The sequence below is a fragment of the Indicator indicator genome, chromosome 3 (genome assembly GCF_027791375.1).
Source record: "Indicator indicator isolate 239-I01 chromosome 3, UM_Iind_1.1, whole genome shotgun sequence".
NCBI lineage: Eukaryota > Metazoa > Chordata > Aves > Piciformes > Indicatoridae > Indicator > Indicator indicator.
The window spans coordinates 44,815,362-44,831,838 of record NC_072012.1 but is presented as its reverse complement, the minus strand read 5'-3'; positions in this window follow the sequence as shown (position 1 = coordinate 44,831,838).

The window sequence follows — 16,477 nt, the reverse complement described above, 5'->3', positions numbered from 1 at the left end:
CCTCCATTCTCCTCCTGGCATTAGGCCTAGACAGGCCTAAGAGGCCTTGAGGATACTCCCCCACTGTTACCTGATAGGGAAGCTTCTCCCACGGGAGACGAGGGGGAAGGAAGAGCCCTGGGGGTTTGGGTATACCCTCAGGTGGGAAGAAGGGAGGAACTGGGAAGCCTTTGAGTGTTATGTAAGGGGCTCTGTATGCTTTGGGATGTTCCTGTCCCTGTGCTGTGTAGTTTCTGTAGCTTCACCAATGGCTTTTCCATTCAAACTCTCCATCACTCTCCAATGTGTTTGTGAGTGTCATTCTTTTGTCCCTCTTGGGGCAAGAGAGGATCTGTCTGGCCTCAAACCAGCACAAGGAGACACCTGGCCAGAGCTTGTTGGGGAAGATCATACAATGGTTTGGAAAGGACCTCCAAAGCTCATCCAGTCCAACCCCCCTGCAGTCAGCAGGGACATCCTCCACTAGATCAGGTTGCCCAGAGCCCTGTCCAGCCTCACCTTGAGTATCTCCAGGGATGGAACCCCAACCACCTCCCTGAGCCACATGTTCCAGTGTTCCACCACACTCATGCTAAAGAACTTGTTCCTAACATCCACTTTAATGCTGCTGTTCTCATTTCAAACCATGGGCAGCCTGATCTAGTGGAGGGTGTCCCTTCTGACAGCAGAGGGGGTTGGACTGGATGACCTTTGGAGGTTCCTTCCACCTCATTCTATGATTCTGTACCACTACACAAGGGTTGTAGGAGCTGATGAAGTACTGGGCAAGTATTGAAGGGCTCTGCGCTGTCTTGCTCTGAGCCAGCTTTGAGGAAAACAAGGGAGGATGAATCCAAACTGCTGATGGATAGGGATGGAGCTGTTTGTATGTTGTAAGCTAGCCAAGGACAGTAGGGAAAAACAAGGGTGCATGCAGAATATGGGAATTCTCACCAGGAAACAGCACATCTGCTGTTGAAGGCTTAGAAAAATAAATGTTTGACTAAGGGGAAAGGGCTTTGAAGTCCTGAGGAATGCTGGATCTGGATTTGGCTGCTTGAGAGATAATTATGCCAGAAGAAAGGTTTAGGAGCTTTTTTTTATTATTATTTAGAATATAGCTTGCCTCAAACAGAATCTCAAGCTAGCTCCATGGTCTGCAGTGTCAGAGGAAGGTGCAGCCAAGGCAAGGAGGGCCTGCTTTTCCATGGGGACAGGATTTGTTGCTGGAAAACAGCTTCCCTCTGGGAACGTTTTCAGTGGTAGAGCTTGTTGTCAGTTTGCAGCAATCCTAGCAGATCAGAGCAGTGAAGGAGTGAGAGGAAAAATGGCAGCAGGCCCACAAGAGAGGGCAGAGTGTTGGTTGTAGGGAGAAGAATGGAAAGAAAGGGGTCAAGAACTGGCTGGAGGGCCAGGCCCAGGGAGTGGTGGTGAATGGTGCCACATCCAGCTGGCAGCCTGTCACTAGTGGTGTCCCCAGGGATCAGTGATGGGCCCCATCCTGTTCAATATCTTTATTGATGATCTGGAGGAGGGGATTGAGTCCATCATCAGTAAGTTTGCAGATGACACCAAGTTGGGAGCAGTGTTGATCTGTTGGAGGGTAGGAGGGCCCTGCAGAGGGACCTGGGCAGGCTGGATGGGTGGGCAGAGGCCAATGGGATGAGATTGAACAAGGCTAAGGGCAGGGTTCTACACTATGGCCACAACAACCCCAAGCAGTGCTACAGGCTGGGGACAGAGTGGCTGGAGAGCAGCCAGGTGGAAAGGGACCTGGGGGTGCTGATGGAAGTAGGCTGAACATGAGCCAGCAGTGTGCCCAGGTGGCCAAGAGAGCCAATGGCATCCTGGCCTGCATCAGGAATAGTGTGGCCAGCAGGAGCAGGGAGGTCATTGTACCCCTGTGCTCAGCACTGGTTAGGCCACACCTTGAGTGCTGTGTCCAGTTCTGGGCTCCTCAATTCAAAAGAGATGTTGAGGCACTGAAATGTGTTCAGAGAAGGGCAACAAAGCTGGGGAGGGGTCTGGAGCACAAACCCTATGAGGAGAGGCTGAGGGAGCTGGGGGTGTTTAGCCTGGAGAAGAGGAGGCTCAGGGGTCACCTCATTGCTGTCTACAACTACCTGAAGGGAGGTTGTAGCCAGGAGGGGGTTGGTCTCTTCTCCCAGGCAACCAGCAGCAGAACAAGAGGACACAGTCTCAAGCTGTGCCAGGGGAGGTATAGGCTGGATGTTAGGAGGAAGTTCTTCACAGAGAGAGAGATTGCACATTGGAATGTGCTGCCCAGGGAGGTGGTGGAGTCACCATCCCTGGAGATGTTCAAGAGAAGCCTGGATGAGGCACTTAGTGCCATGGTCTGGTTGATCGGATAGGGCTGGGTGATAGGTTGGACTGGATGGTCGTGGAGGTCTCTTCCAACCTGGCTGATTCTATGAAAGGTGCAAGTCTTAACCCATTTTAGGGGGGGGAGGGGGGGCAAATAAATCCTGTTTTTTTTTTCAGACACCTCAAAAAATTGAATCCATCATAGCACATTCTGTTTCAGCAAACTTTGTAGGAGTGAGGCTCAAAGCAATTGCTCTAAGGGAGATGAGGAAAAAACCAAATCATAGTGAGGACTAAAATCCCAGTGATAGATGTGAATTGGATGGTGTTTCCATGGGAAATGTGCTGTGAAGCTCAAGCTGAGCTCTGCCCTGTTTTTCTCACAAGCTTCTGCAGAGACAGCTGCCCAGCAAGGCTCCAGCTGGAGGCAGTGGTACAAGCAGTGCTGGGGCTCACCCCAAGTACTACAGGACCTTATTTGTTTGTTTCATCCTGTTGCTGGCAGGAGGGTGGTAACATGAAGGTGGGTGAGGATCTGGGATAATATGGAATGTGCCCAGAGAAGGGCCATGAGGATGATCAGAGGGCTGGAGCTTTTCTCCTATGAGGACAGGCTGAGAGAGTTGGGGTAGTTCAGTGTGGAAAAGAGAAGGCTCTGAGGAGACTTTCTTGTGGCCTTCCAGTATCTGAAGGGGGCTACAAGAAAGCTGGGGAGGGACTTTTTAGGGTGTCAGGTAGGGATAGTACTAGGGGTAATGGATCCAAACTAGAGGAGGGGAGATTTAGATTAGACATTAGGAAGAAGTTCTTCTCCATGAGGGTGGTGAGACACTGGAACAGGTTGCCTAGGGAGGTGGTGGATGTCTCCTCCCTGGAGGTTTTTAAGGCCAGGCTGGATGTGGCTTTGAGCAACCTGATGTAGTGTGAGGTGTCCCTGCCCATGGCAGGGGGATTGGGACTGGATGGTCCTTGAGGTCCCTTCCACCCCTGACAATTCTATGATTCTATGGCTCTGCTGCAGTTGCTTTGCAGAGGAGTGAAGTCCTTACTCACTGTTGCTGCCCAGGAGGGAGGGATGGGGCCAGGGGCTTGCTGTCCCTGGGTGAAAGTTCACAGTCTCACAGTGTCACAGTGTATCAGAGGTTGGAAGGGACCTCAAGAGATCATCAGGTCCAACCCCCCTGCCAGAGCAGCATCACTTAGGGTAGTCTGCACAGGAACGCATCCAGGTGGGTTTGGAAAGTCTCCAGAGAAGGAGACTCCACAACCCCCCTGTGCAGCCTGTTCCAGTGCTCTGTCAGCCTCACTGGAAAGAAGTTTCTCCTCATGTTGAGCTGAAATCTTCTCTGTTCAAGTTTGAACCCATTGTTTCTTGTCTTATCACTGTGAACCACCCAAAAGAGCCTGGCCCCCTCCACTTGACACCCACCCCTCAGCTATTGATAGACATTGATCAGATCCCCTCTCAGCCTTCTCTTCTCCAGACTAAACAGCCCCAGGGCTCTCAGTCTCTCTTCACAGGGGAGATGCTCAAGTCCCCTAAGCATCCTCATGGCTCTGTTGCTGCAGCTACAGAGCACAAGCACAGACTTAGCACACAGCCTAAGCTGGGTTTGGTTGGGTTTCTATGTTTAGAGGGTGGTTTATGCAGATGGCCACTGTGCAATTATGATGATTATAAAACAGCCACCTCTTCAGTTTCTGCCTGCTGGCAGTTCAGGGGAAATGACCTCATCTGAACTGCCAGCAGTGAGGACCTTCAACCCTATCAGAAGTCACTTTTAAACGACCCTAGAACATCCAGACTTGGCTGGCAATTACAAAAATAGGTTTAGTGAGGTTTGGGTTTTGCTTTTTGTTGTGTTTTTTTCCCCTCACTGCTGGATACAGGCTTCCACATGCATGACTCCAACGAAATGAATCCACAAGGAAGCCTTTCATGGCACATTGAATGCTTCTCTTCTCTAGCTGCCTATTTTGTGTTCAATAGATATTCAGGCTGTGGCTGAGAAGTGACCTTTTCTGCCTTGTTCTTAATAATGCTGGCTCTTAACTCCCCTGAGCTGCCACACACTGGACTGCTGCCCTGCTTCTGCTGCTCTGTCCCACCAGCAAAACTGCTGCCTTTGAACCACCACCCTGGCATTGCCTGCTGGATAAAAGGAGCTGGTGTCACACAGTGCTGCTCCATGGTCATGCACAAGGGAGGAGAGCCAGGGCAGTTACCCCACAGGACAGGTTTGTCAGCTTTGTGCTGCTGTAGCCTTGATGCACCTTCTGCTTATAGCAACACCACCTACACTCCTGGGAAGGTGGGGGAGTGCTCAGCAGCCCTTTCCAAACCCTCCACCTCACCTCAGCTTCAGGTTTATAGCTTTAAATAGCCTTGATGCTCCTTTGTTGCTGTGACTTCTTGGTCCCTCTCCTTCCCTCAGTACCCAAGTGTGTGGTTATCAAACAGGAAGGCTGCCCAGGGACTTTTCATCAGGGTGCCTAGGGACAGGACAAGGGGGGTGGTTTGAAGATGAGGGAGAGCAGGGTTAGACTGGACCTTAGGAAGAAGTCACAAAAATGCTTACAGGAGGTAAAAAACTCTCAAGTTTTTAATAGAAATCATCCCCAGGAGTAAGATGGGACCCTTGTCAATAAGGCAGAGGGAGGAGAGCTCTTCTCCTGCTGTAATGAGATGCCAGCAGCAGCCAGCAAGGGGCTGACAGTTCTGGGAGGCAATGTGGTTACTTGCTGGAAGAGCAGAGGAAGCAGCTGGCAAGCTCAGGAAGGAGACTTGATGGCTGCAAACAAACAAAAAAAAAAAAATCAGCTTTTCCTAATTGCAGCAGCAAATCAAGGGTGGAGCCAAGCCAGGGCTCACGAAGAGGAGAAGCTTACTCTTTCTAGTGGCCTTGGCACATGGGACCAGCAGTTCCTAAAGACAAGGGACTTGCCAAGAGGCATATCTGTTGGTTACTCAGCTCTTCTGCCCTGTTTCCACCCTCACTTTTGCTTCTTATCTCACGCTGAAATCCTTCAGCACAGACATGCTCTCTTTCACAAACCCACAAAGTACCAAGGAAACTCCTTGTTGGGTTTGAGTTTTTTTTTTTTTTTTTTTTTTGTAGCAGTGTAGTCCTTCTAACCTTGGTGTACAGGTTTGGGGCCAGACAGATCGTCTCTTGCCCCGAAAGGGACAAAAGAATGAGACTCACACAAACGGATTGGAGAGTGATGGAAAGTTTAAATGGAAAAGCAATTGGTGAAGCTACAGAGAACTACAAACCACAAAGCATAGTGACAAAGAGTATCCCAAAGTGTACAGAACCCCTCACAGAATTCCCAAAAGCTTCCCAATCCTTCCCTTCTTCGCACCTGAGGGTAAACCCAAACCCCCCAGGGCTCTTTCTTCCCCCTCCCGCTGCTAGGCAAGTCTCAGGCTGGCCAGGTCTGAGACTGTCCCCCCCTCCATTCTCCTCCTGGCATTAGGCCTAGACAGGCCTAAGAGGCCTTGAGGATACTCCCCCGGCATTACCCGATAAGAGAGGACATCTCCCGTGGGAGCAGAGGGAAGAAAGAGGAAGAGAATGACTTTGCAGATGGCCTTATAGGGTGCAGGATTTATGGGTAGAAATACGTCGTTTCCTGTGTCCACCCCTGTGGGTGGGCACCCAGGACACCAGAGGTGTATCTCATGCGGCAGTGGCAGGGGGCACCCAGCCTAAACTGCCACACTTGGCTATCAACAGGTTGGAGTGGTCAAAGGGCACAGACTCTTGCTAGAAAGCAGGAGGGGAGGGGAAAAAAAGTCATGGCTGTGATGACTTTTATTTTTTGTCTGATGTGGAAGGAAAGTCTTGAAGATGGTGAAGTATTTTCCCTACTTGCTTCTGTCAGAGATGGGCCTTCAGATAGCCCCCAGCTGAGATATTCCCAAGTGTGCCTGAAGAGGCATTGGCTTTAAAGGTGGCAAATAATAACTGGGATTTTGCAGGGAATTGTCCTGCTTACATTGTTATGACATGCTGGGCTGCAGCAAAAGCAGCATGGCCAGAGATGGAGAGAGGAGATTCTGCCACTCTGCTCTGGTGAGACCTCTCCTGCAGTGCTGTGTCCAGCTGTGGAGCCCTCAACACAGGAAGGACATGGACCTGATGGAGCAGGTCCAGAGGAGGGCCATGAAAATGATCAGGGGGCTGGAGCAGCTCTGCTACAAGAACAGGCTGAGGGAGCTGGGGGTGTTCAGCCTGGAGAAGAGGAGGCTCTGGGGAGACCTAAGAGCAACCCTCCAGTAGCTGAAGGGGCTCCAAGAAGGCTGCAAAGGGACTGTTTGCAAAGGCCTGCAGTGACAGGATGAGGGGCAATGGTTTGAAATGAGAGAAGAGCAGATTTAGATTGGATGTGAGAAACAAGTTCTTTAGCATGAGGCTGGTGGAACACTGCAAGAGGTTGCCCAGGGAGGTAGTTGGGGCTCCCTCCTTGGAGCTGTTCATGGTCAGGCTTGACAAGGCTGTGAGTAAACTGCTTTAGTGCAGAATGTCTGTGCTGACTGCAAGAGGTTGGACTAGATGGCCTTTGGAGGTCCCTTCCAACACAAACCATTCTATGATTGCAGGAGATGCCTTCATCTGTATAGTCCTGCTGGAGCTGGAGGTGAAGGCACCAAACTGCATGGACACCTAAGCATGTCCCTGGGACTAATAACACAAAGCTCAAAACCTCTGCCTGCACTTAGCTCCACAGGCACCTAAAGCCTGTAGGTAGTCATCAGGCAATTCCAACCTGATTTTCTCAGCTTGGGTGCCTCCTGCTTCAGGCTGCCCCCAGGAGGAGATGACCTCCCCAGTCCCTGGGATGGTCTTTCCTGTGTGAGAAGGTCTTTCCTGAGGATGATGAAGGGACTGGAGCACTGCCTTATGAGGAGAGGCTGAGAGCCCTGGGGCTGTTTAGTCTGTAGAGGAGAAGACTGAGAGGGGGTTTAATAAATGTTTATAAATATCTGAGGGGTGGGGGTCAAGAGGGAGGGGACAGGCTCTGCTCACTTGCACCCTGGGATAGGACAAGGGGCAATGGATATAAACTACAGCACAGGAGGTTCCACCTCATCATGAGGAGGAACTTCTTCACTGTGAGGGTGACAGAGCACTGGAACAGGCTGCCCAGAGAGGTTGTGGAGTCTCCTTCTCTGGAGACTTTCAAGCCCCATCTGGATGCATTCCTGTGTGACCTGCAATAGGTTCTGTGGTCCTGCTCTGGCAGGGGGGGTTGGGCTTGATGATCTCCAGAGGTCCCTTTCAACCTCTAACATCCTGTGAGCCTGTGATCTATGATGCACATGGAGGACGGGAGGTGGTTCAAATGCTCCAGAAGCAAATTTTCTCAAGGGCACAGCAGAAGGAAGTGGCTTGTATGCAACAGACACTCCAGGGGCCCCTTCTCTACCCAGGGAATGCAACCCAGCATCTCCAAGTTCAGCTCTGAAGGTAAGTGCCCAAATTATTTCTCTCAGTTGCACACTGCAGGGAGGGAACCAGGCCCACAGCACACCTCTGCCATCAGCTTTGTGCACGGGCAACACAGACTCTTCTGGAGGGCAACCAGGATGAGCCAAAACCTGCAACCATCAGACCTGGCCCAGCTTGTAGTGATAGGATGAGAGGGAATGGATTGAAGCTTGAGAAGGGCAGATTTAGACTGGGGATTAGGATGAAATTCTTTCCAGTGAGGGTGGTGAGACACTGGAACAGGTTGCCCAGGGAGGTTGTGGATGCCTCCTCCCTGGAGGTGTTCAAGGCCAGGTTGGATGAAGCCTTGAGCAGCTGAGTCTAGTTGAGAGGTGTCCCTGCCCATGGTGGGCAGATTGGAGATGATGATCTCTGAGGTCCTTTCTGACCCAAACCATTCTATGAATCTATAAAATAATTTTCTGTCTTTTTGGGTTGGTTCTTGTTTTGTTTGGGGTTTGTTTATTTTTTGAGGTGAAACATTTCACACTCTTTCAAGTGAGTGTGCAAGGCCCAGGTACTGCTGCCTGCACTGGCTGCTAGGCTCCCTGTAAAGCCTCCATGCTGGGTTTTGCTCTCTGCTTGCCAGCTCTGTTTCAAGCAGGATATTTTCCATTTTGAACACACAGAGACATAAAAAAAAATAATAAAAGTCCTGCAGAATTCCACTCGTGCCTCCACACCCTCTCCAGATAACAGCTCCTTTTTTTATGGTTAGTGAAACTATGTTGTGGCTGATTCTGTGCAAATACCTCTGAGGTTGGTTGGGTTTTGTTTTGTTTTGTTTTAAGGGCAAAAAGGTTCTCCTGAACCAGGAACTTGATTTTAGCTAAGAGTGCCTTCCTCATGTTCCTCTGGCTAGGCTGGGGGTCACAGATCCAAGAAGGTAAATAGAAACAATTCTTATTTTAGGATAGTGTTCATCAGCATGGTGTTGATACAGTCAGTTCTCAGAGCAGAACATGGAGTTCCCTCTCCTCCTCTTCCTCCTTCTCCTCCTTCTCATCTTCCTTTTCTTCCTCCTCCTTCTCATCTTCCTCCTCCTCCTCTTCCTCCTTCTCCTCCTCCTCCTTCTCCTCTTCCTCCTCCTCCTCTTCCTCCTTCTCCTCCTCTTTCTCCTTCTCTTTCTCTTCCTTCTCCTCCTCTTTCTCTTCCTTTTTCTCCTTCTCTTTCTGTTCCTCCTTCACCTCCTCCTCTTTCTCTTCCCCCTCCTTCTCCTCTTCCTCCTCCTCCTCTTCCTCCTTCTCCTCCTCTTTCTCTTCCTTTTTCTCCTTCTCTTTCTGTTCCTCCTTCACCTCCTCCTCTTTCTCTTCCCCCTTCTCCTCCTCTTTCTCTTCCTCCTTCTCCTCCTCTTCTTTTTATTTATTTTATTTTTTTTTTCCCTGTGCTTATAGTCCCACAGCCTGGGACTGGGACTGAGGGAGGACACCAGTCTAGAGCATGTCCAGCACATTTATTTACCATGAGCTTTGCCTGTGGGAAGAGTCTTCCCCACCAGACTGTAACCTGCTCAGGCTCCAGAGGAAACGCTCCTAAAACCAGCACTGACTAAAAGCCAAGCTGCCTGAACAGGCTGTCACCAAAATCAGCTGAAAAAATGCCTTAAATCCCTGTGAGACTGAGCAACCTTCCTCTGGGTTGGAGGCAGGGGTGGGGGGATGGGGAGGTGGGGGGGGGGGCACCTTTCTTCTTCTGGTTTTCACAGATGCCATCACCTTCCTCTCAAAAGAGAAGTGATACTGCTGGAGACCATCTGCTGCAAATAGCCACACATCCTCTAGCACAGGAATGCTGATGGTCAGCCCGGGGAAGCGAGGAGAGCCTGGGGAGACCTAAGAGCAGCCTTCCAGTACCTGAAGGGGGATACAAGAAGGCTGCAGTGACAGGACGAGAGGCAATGGTTTGAAATGAGAGAAGAGCAGATTTAGATTGGATGTTAGGAACAAGTTCTTTAGCATGAGGCTGGTGGAACACTGCAACAGGTTGCCCAGGGAGGTAGTTGTGGCTCCATCCCTGGAGATCTTCAAGGTCAGGCTGGACAAAGCTCTGAGCAACCTCCTCTAGTGGAGGATGTCTCTGCTGACTGCAGGGGGCTGGACTAGATGACCTTCGGAGGTCCCCTCCAACCCAAACCACAACATTCCTGCAATCATGACTCACTCTTCCTCCCCCCTCCCGCCCCCCGCGCTTGCAGAGGCTCTCACCTCAGGGCAAACCTCCCCTATAGGGAGGCAGGGAGATGGGGATTCCCTTTCCATTTCCTCCCTTTGTGTAGACCAAGTTTGAAGCAGTGTTTTCAAGCTGAGGAATGACTCAGTAAAGCAGCTCTGGCAGGGCAGGGGAGGAGGAAAAAACAAAAAAAAAAAAAAAGAAGAAGAAGAAGAAGAAAGAAAAAAAGGCAATGACTTTGTCTTTCTGATCCATTGGCTGCTATTCAATCGGCAGCACACAAAGGGCTTTTCTTCCTGAGCCATTAACTAAATGAATCAGCAGAGCCCAGGCCTCCAGATGTGTTTCTCTGGAGCGCCATCTCCCTTGGCCTGGGGGAGCTGGGAGGGCTGGTATCCACCACGGGAACACGACACAAACAGGAAGGTGCTTTTCCAAATGGAAAAAGAGTTGCTGTAAAAATAAACCATGACTCTTCTCCAGAAGACAGCAAACAGAAATTATGGGGAAATATTTTCAGCCTTTGTTGTTGCAGGAAAAAAAAAAAGGAGGGAGTGTAAATAAGCCAGCTGGCCAAACAGGCTGCCAGCCTATGTGGGATGGCAGGGAGCAGCAGCCTGCAGCTTCCCTGCATGCCAGCATGCCAAAAGCTGCACTAAGGGTCTCTGAGTAATCTTCAGTTTGGGTTTCTTCTCCCCCCCACTCCCATCCCCAATAGAAGCTCAAACCAAGCAGGGTCCCCAGCGCCGTTGGCCTTACAGGGGCTGCCGTGGCATGGTGGTAGTTGGGGGCAGACAGAAACGCTGCCAGGTGACACATGGAGGTGGCCTCAGGCCAAAGGAGAGATGAAAACCAGCAGCTGGCAGCCAGCACAGGCTGCTGCAGGTAGCCCCAAGCCCACAGGTCACTGGTGGAATGCAAGCTGCAGGGGCACAGCTGGAGGAGAGGGCAGGCAGCAGTGGCACCAGCAGCAGGACTGTCACATGGACACAAACACTGTGCTGCCATTCAGAGAGAGCTGGACAGGCTGCAGGGCTGGGCAGGGAGGAAAGGAATGAAATCAACAAGGACAAGTGTAGAGTCTGGCATCTGGGAAAGAACAGCCCTGTGGACCAGGAGAGGTTGGGGGATGACCTGTTGGAGGAAAAGGACCTGGGAGTCCTGGTGGACAGCAGGAAGCTCATGAGCCAGCAATGTGCCCTTGTGGCCAAGAAGGCCAATGGCATCCTGGGTTGGATTAGAAGGGCTGTGGTTAGTAGGCCCAGAGAAATTCTCCTCCCCCTCTACTCTGCTCTGCTGAGGCCACACTTGGAAAGTTGTGTCCAGCTCTGGGCCCCTCAGTTCAAGAAGGACCTCAGGGAACTGCTTAGAAGAGTCCAGCACAGAGCCACAAAGCTGCTGAAGGCAGTGGAACATCTGCCTGTGAGGACAGGCTGAGGGAGCTGGGGCTCTATAGCTTGGAGCAGAGGAGCCTGAGGGCTGACCTCATTGCTGGGGATAAAGATGTGGAGGGCTGGAGCCAGGCTCTGCTCAGGGATGTCCAATGATAGGACAAGGAGCAATGGGGGCAAGATGGAGCAGAGGAGGCTCCATGGGAACAGAAGGGGAAACTTTTTTCCTGTGAGGGTGTCAGAGCCCTGAGGCAGGCTGCCCAGAGAGGTTGTGGAGTCTCCTCTGGAGACATTCCAAACCCACCTGGATGTGTTCCTGTGTGACCTACCTAGGTGATCCTGCTCTAGCAGGGGGGGTTGGACTGGATGATCTTCCAGATCCTTCCAACCCCTAACATTCTGTGATTCTGTGATAATGAACCAGATTTGCTCGTGGTCTCAGGAGTCCCATCACCACCTGAACACACTCACACAGCGTGCCTTTTCCCATCTGTTTCTCCTTCTCCTCTTATTATTCTCTCTCCTTGGTGCTCTTTTTTTTTTCCTCTCTGACCTTCTCCCACCAACATTTCTGCACTCCTCAGAGTGCAAACAAGAGGCTCCTGCCACCCTTGATCACAATGTTTACAACTGGAACCTTTAAGCTCCTGCCTTGCCCTAGAATCAAAGAGTTTCCCACAGTTCTTTTTTCCAGGACAACCCTCAGCAAGCTGCTATCACAATCCTCATCTCTGTGAAGCTTAACCTTGGAGATCCACCAGCCCTTGTCTGATGGGATCACACAGGTAAGGACATGGGACACACAGGAAGACTAAGCACTGTGTCCTGGAGTCCCTCAGTGTTGAGCAGTCTCATGATCAGTTCTGAAGGGATGATTGCCATTCAGCTGAATGAAGTATCCCAGGGTGTGTCTGTGCTTGCCAGCATCTAGCTCTGCAGAGCCATGGCACTATCAGATAACGGAGTTGTGGGCTGTGGTTGGTTTCTTTTTAATGGATTGCTCTTAGCACAGCTATGTGAAGACAAATCAATATTTACCATTCGGCAACAAGATTGTTTTCTCCTAAAATTTGTAGCAATCTGTACAAGAAAGCAATGTGGAAAATGCCTTGGGGATTTCAGCTGCTAAGCAGGGTAAACATTGAAGCTTTCTCATGCATCCTGAACCTAAGCAGCTTGTAAGAAAAGAGGAGGGCCACAAAGATGAGCCAAGGGCTGCAGCACCTCTGTTATGAGGAATAGTTGAGAGAGCTGAGGGTGTTCAGCCTGGAGCTGAACATCTGGGGGCATCTTAGAGCTGCCTTCCAGCACCTGGAGGGATCCTACAGGAAGGCTGCAGAGGGACTTTTCATCAGGGTGTCTAGAGACAGGACAAGAGGGAATGGTTTGAAGCTGAGGGAGAGCAGGGTTAGACTGGATCTTAGGATGTTCTTCAGTACATCAGTAGGGTGGTGAGACTCTGGAATAAGGCTGTCCAGAGAGGCTGTGGATGGGTCCTCCCTGGAGGTGTTCAAGGTCAGGTTGGATGAGGCCTTGAGCAGCCAAGGATTATTTGTGTGGCCTTCCTCTGGATTCACTCCAACAGCTCTGTGTCCTTCTTATACTGGGGACACTGGAGGTGTGGTCGCAGCAGAGCAGAGTCAAGGGGCAGAATCCCCTCTCTTGCCCTGCTGCCCACGCTCCTCTGGCTGCAGCCCAGCACACAGCTGCCTTCTGGGCTGCATGAGGGCACTGCTGGCTCATCAACCAGTGATGAACAAGCACCTCAAGAAAGCAGTGCCCAGGAACTGCTTCAGGGGGTAGCTCCTTTGTATTTGAGTTTTAAATAATCCTCAGCCCTTCAGTGCTGTCCACAACTGAAAGGGAATGCTCAAGCAACTCAGAACTGATAAGGAGCTGGTGAGCCTGCCAGCATCCATGGTTCTGGTTTAGATGACAGATTTTGTTATTTTTTTAACAAGTAATTTGATGCTAGCAAACACCAAACCAATGGTGGGCTTCCAACAACACTTCCTGGAGTCCCTAAAATTAGGTGGAGCTGCTGGAGAGTTCCTCCCCCTGTTCTGCATATGGACTCTCTTCATACATATCTCCAATTATTTCACCCCTACCTTCTGATACCTGCACCTAGTGCCTGGCTCAGCTTTTTCCTGTCTGTGTACTTTTCAACTTTAGAATTCATTGAGAAGAATAAAACCAGGAAATATCCCTCAAAAACAAACAAACAAACAAAAAAAAAACAAACAAAAAACAAACCCCAACCCAACCCAAATCACAGCCCAGAAGCTTTTATTGACCAAAATTTGCCTGCCTCTTTCCTCAGCAGGAAAACAACCACAGCAACAAGGAGAAAAATAAAAATATAACACGGAAAAATAAAGGAAACAAACAAACAAAGTGCTTCTATCACAGATATTATTTTCCACCTTTTTTTCCTTTTGTCTCTTATATTGCAGAGTTTAAAATTGTAAAGTTTCCCATTCCTTTCTTTTTTATTTTTTTTTCTCCCCTCAGAGTGCAGCATCAGTCATGAGTTTCTTCTTTAAGATTAAGGAAAAAAGAACCAGATACATAAGAAAAAATGTGATCTCACATTGAAAAGTTGAAGGGATTTTGTGTTAAGTGGTTTATATTTTGAAACTAGACCTTCTTCCCCCTCCCTCTTCCAAACGATATTTAAGGCATATCACAACTTTCAACAAATCTAGCATTAAGGCAATTTAGTTCCCAAAACAAAAGGCTGAAAATGGAAATCCAAACAGGAAATTCTCTTTCCCTTTCCTCTCTTCTTGCTCAAGAAGTTCTGCCTCTGGAAATCATAGAAATGATCAGCATTGAGGATCCACCTTGCTCACAGCAGAAAATGACTGGCAGAAGACAGAACTTTGCCATCTCTTCTACTAACTTCTTAAGTCTCCATTTGTAAAAGGAATTAAAACTAAGAACTAGCTCTAGGATAATGGAACAGCAGCTCAGAAAAGAAAACAGAAGCTCCATTCTCATTCATGCCACAGTTTTGCTCTTGGAAGTCGTTTCTTATCCCACCTTCCTCCTTTCAGTTACCAACAACAGCCTCTCCTTCCTCACTGCTGCTCTCTGCTTCCTCTCTTTCAGCAAGCGATGTCACCTCGGCCTCCGTTTGGTGCTTCTGGTATGAATTCTGCTCTGCTGGTGTCACTCCCTTTTGTTTTCCAGCGTGTGGCATGCATCCCAGTGCCATTCCATTGGGCACTTGAAAATAAGGAGATGAGGGCAGGCAAGGTGCCTGGGTGTAGGAGATGTGCTCTGTGAAGCAGTGTCCTGCGGTGCTAGTGAATGGCATTTGTGAGCGCAGCTGGTGAGAGAACAGAGCTTCCTGCATGTAGAAATCAGTCCAGGGGACAGCTTGGTGGGCAGAGATGTCTGCTGGGGGAAAAAAAAAATAAAGCAACAAAGACAGAACAATGAAAAGAAAAAAACCACCAGGAAAGCAGGGTTGAAACCATGGAGATGTAAAAGTGTGTGTGTCATGGTTAAGGGAGCAAATACAGCTGTTCCTTATAGAACAGAACAGTAGGGGTTGGAAGGGACCTCTAAAGATCACCTTGTCCAACCTCCCGGCTAATGCAGGTTGACCTAGATCACACTGCCAAATATACCTAGTCAGTGAGGTTTTGGGTGTAATTTGGTGTTCCCCTTGTTACCTTGGTAGCAAGCAGGTGAAGAAAAGGGCCTCCAAGGTAAGCCTGATACAGAAATCTGAGCACCTGGAGCACAGATCCTATTTCATCTTAGGGCCCCAGAAAGAATCTGTGAAATTTGAGGGAGCCTGGAAGACCAGGCATGGAAACAAAAACATCCAGCACAGCTGGAGAAGATAGTTACTCTTGTCTTTGTCCTTGAACAGTCCTTATCTTTTGACTGGTCAAAAATGGGACAAACTTCCTACAGTTTTTCTTGCCAGCTTCAGCCTACCTGTTCTGGCCAACAGACAGCTGCAGCTGTGGGGACAGCCTCTCTGCACTGCTTCTGTGACTCCCTGGCAGTGCTTCCAGCATGCTGCTATCAGTCAGTGCCCTCCAGTCAGCAATGTTCCATTCCCACTGCTCACCACCTCCCAGGTCAAGTGTGTGCCTAACAATTCATTGCCTTACTGCTGACTGCAAGACAGCAGGCATCACACACCTGTGGAAGTTGACTTTGGTGGTCACACTACAGTGTCTTTATCCAAAACACACTTAATTAGGAGGGAAAAAAAATAGGAATTTTATAGCCCACTCCCTGAAGGTGTTCAAGGCCAGGCTGGATGAGGCCTGGAGCAACCTGCTGTAGTGGGAGGTGTCCCTGCCCAAGGCAGAGGGGTTAGAACTGGATGATCCTTGAGGTCCCTTCCAACCTAAACCATCCTAGGAATCTATGAATCCTGACTGTTTCAGGGCACTGTTCAGTTGCTCCAAGGCAGTGGGATGCCAAATCATTTCAGAAAGGTACCTGAGCTTCCATGTGGCTGCTGTACCAGGAGCTCTCCTGCAACGTGGGTTTGTGTATAGCCTTGTGTGGCTCTTGCTGCCCCATAGGTTACAACTCCACTGCTATCAGGTAAGTTGAGGAAACCTGTATGAGACTCAGTGGGGGCTGTAGGAGAGAGCTGAATGCTGGAGTGTGCATTGCTGCCCAGGTGACTTGGCAGAGGGTGGACCTGAGAGAGCTGGTGCTGCTGGGAATATTGGGGCAGCTGGTAACTTCCACTCTGGCTGCTGTACTGAGAGTAAGTGTTCTCCAGGTTGTCTGCTGGCTCCAGCTGCTCAGGGTAATTGCAGCCAACTGGTAAACTCAAGCTGCAGAAAGCAAGGAGAGAGGCAACTCAGAGATTACAGTTGAGTGAAGAGCTACAGCAACCTGTATAATAAACAACTGCTGCATCTTTCCCTTGATAGCTGCTCCAACTCTGACCTGACTCCAACCCTCCCTCCCAAATGTCAGGCACAGGATGAGGGCAACAAAAACCATTTCAGCCAAGGGCTTTCACCAGAGGATTCTTTGAGCATCTTGAGTATTGGAGCAAGGATTACTTTTCCTTCAGTTTTTCCCACTCCAAAACTCACTCCAGTGCTTAAAACTTGCACATGAGAGGCTGCA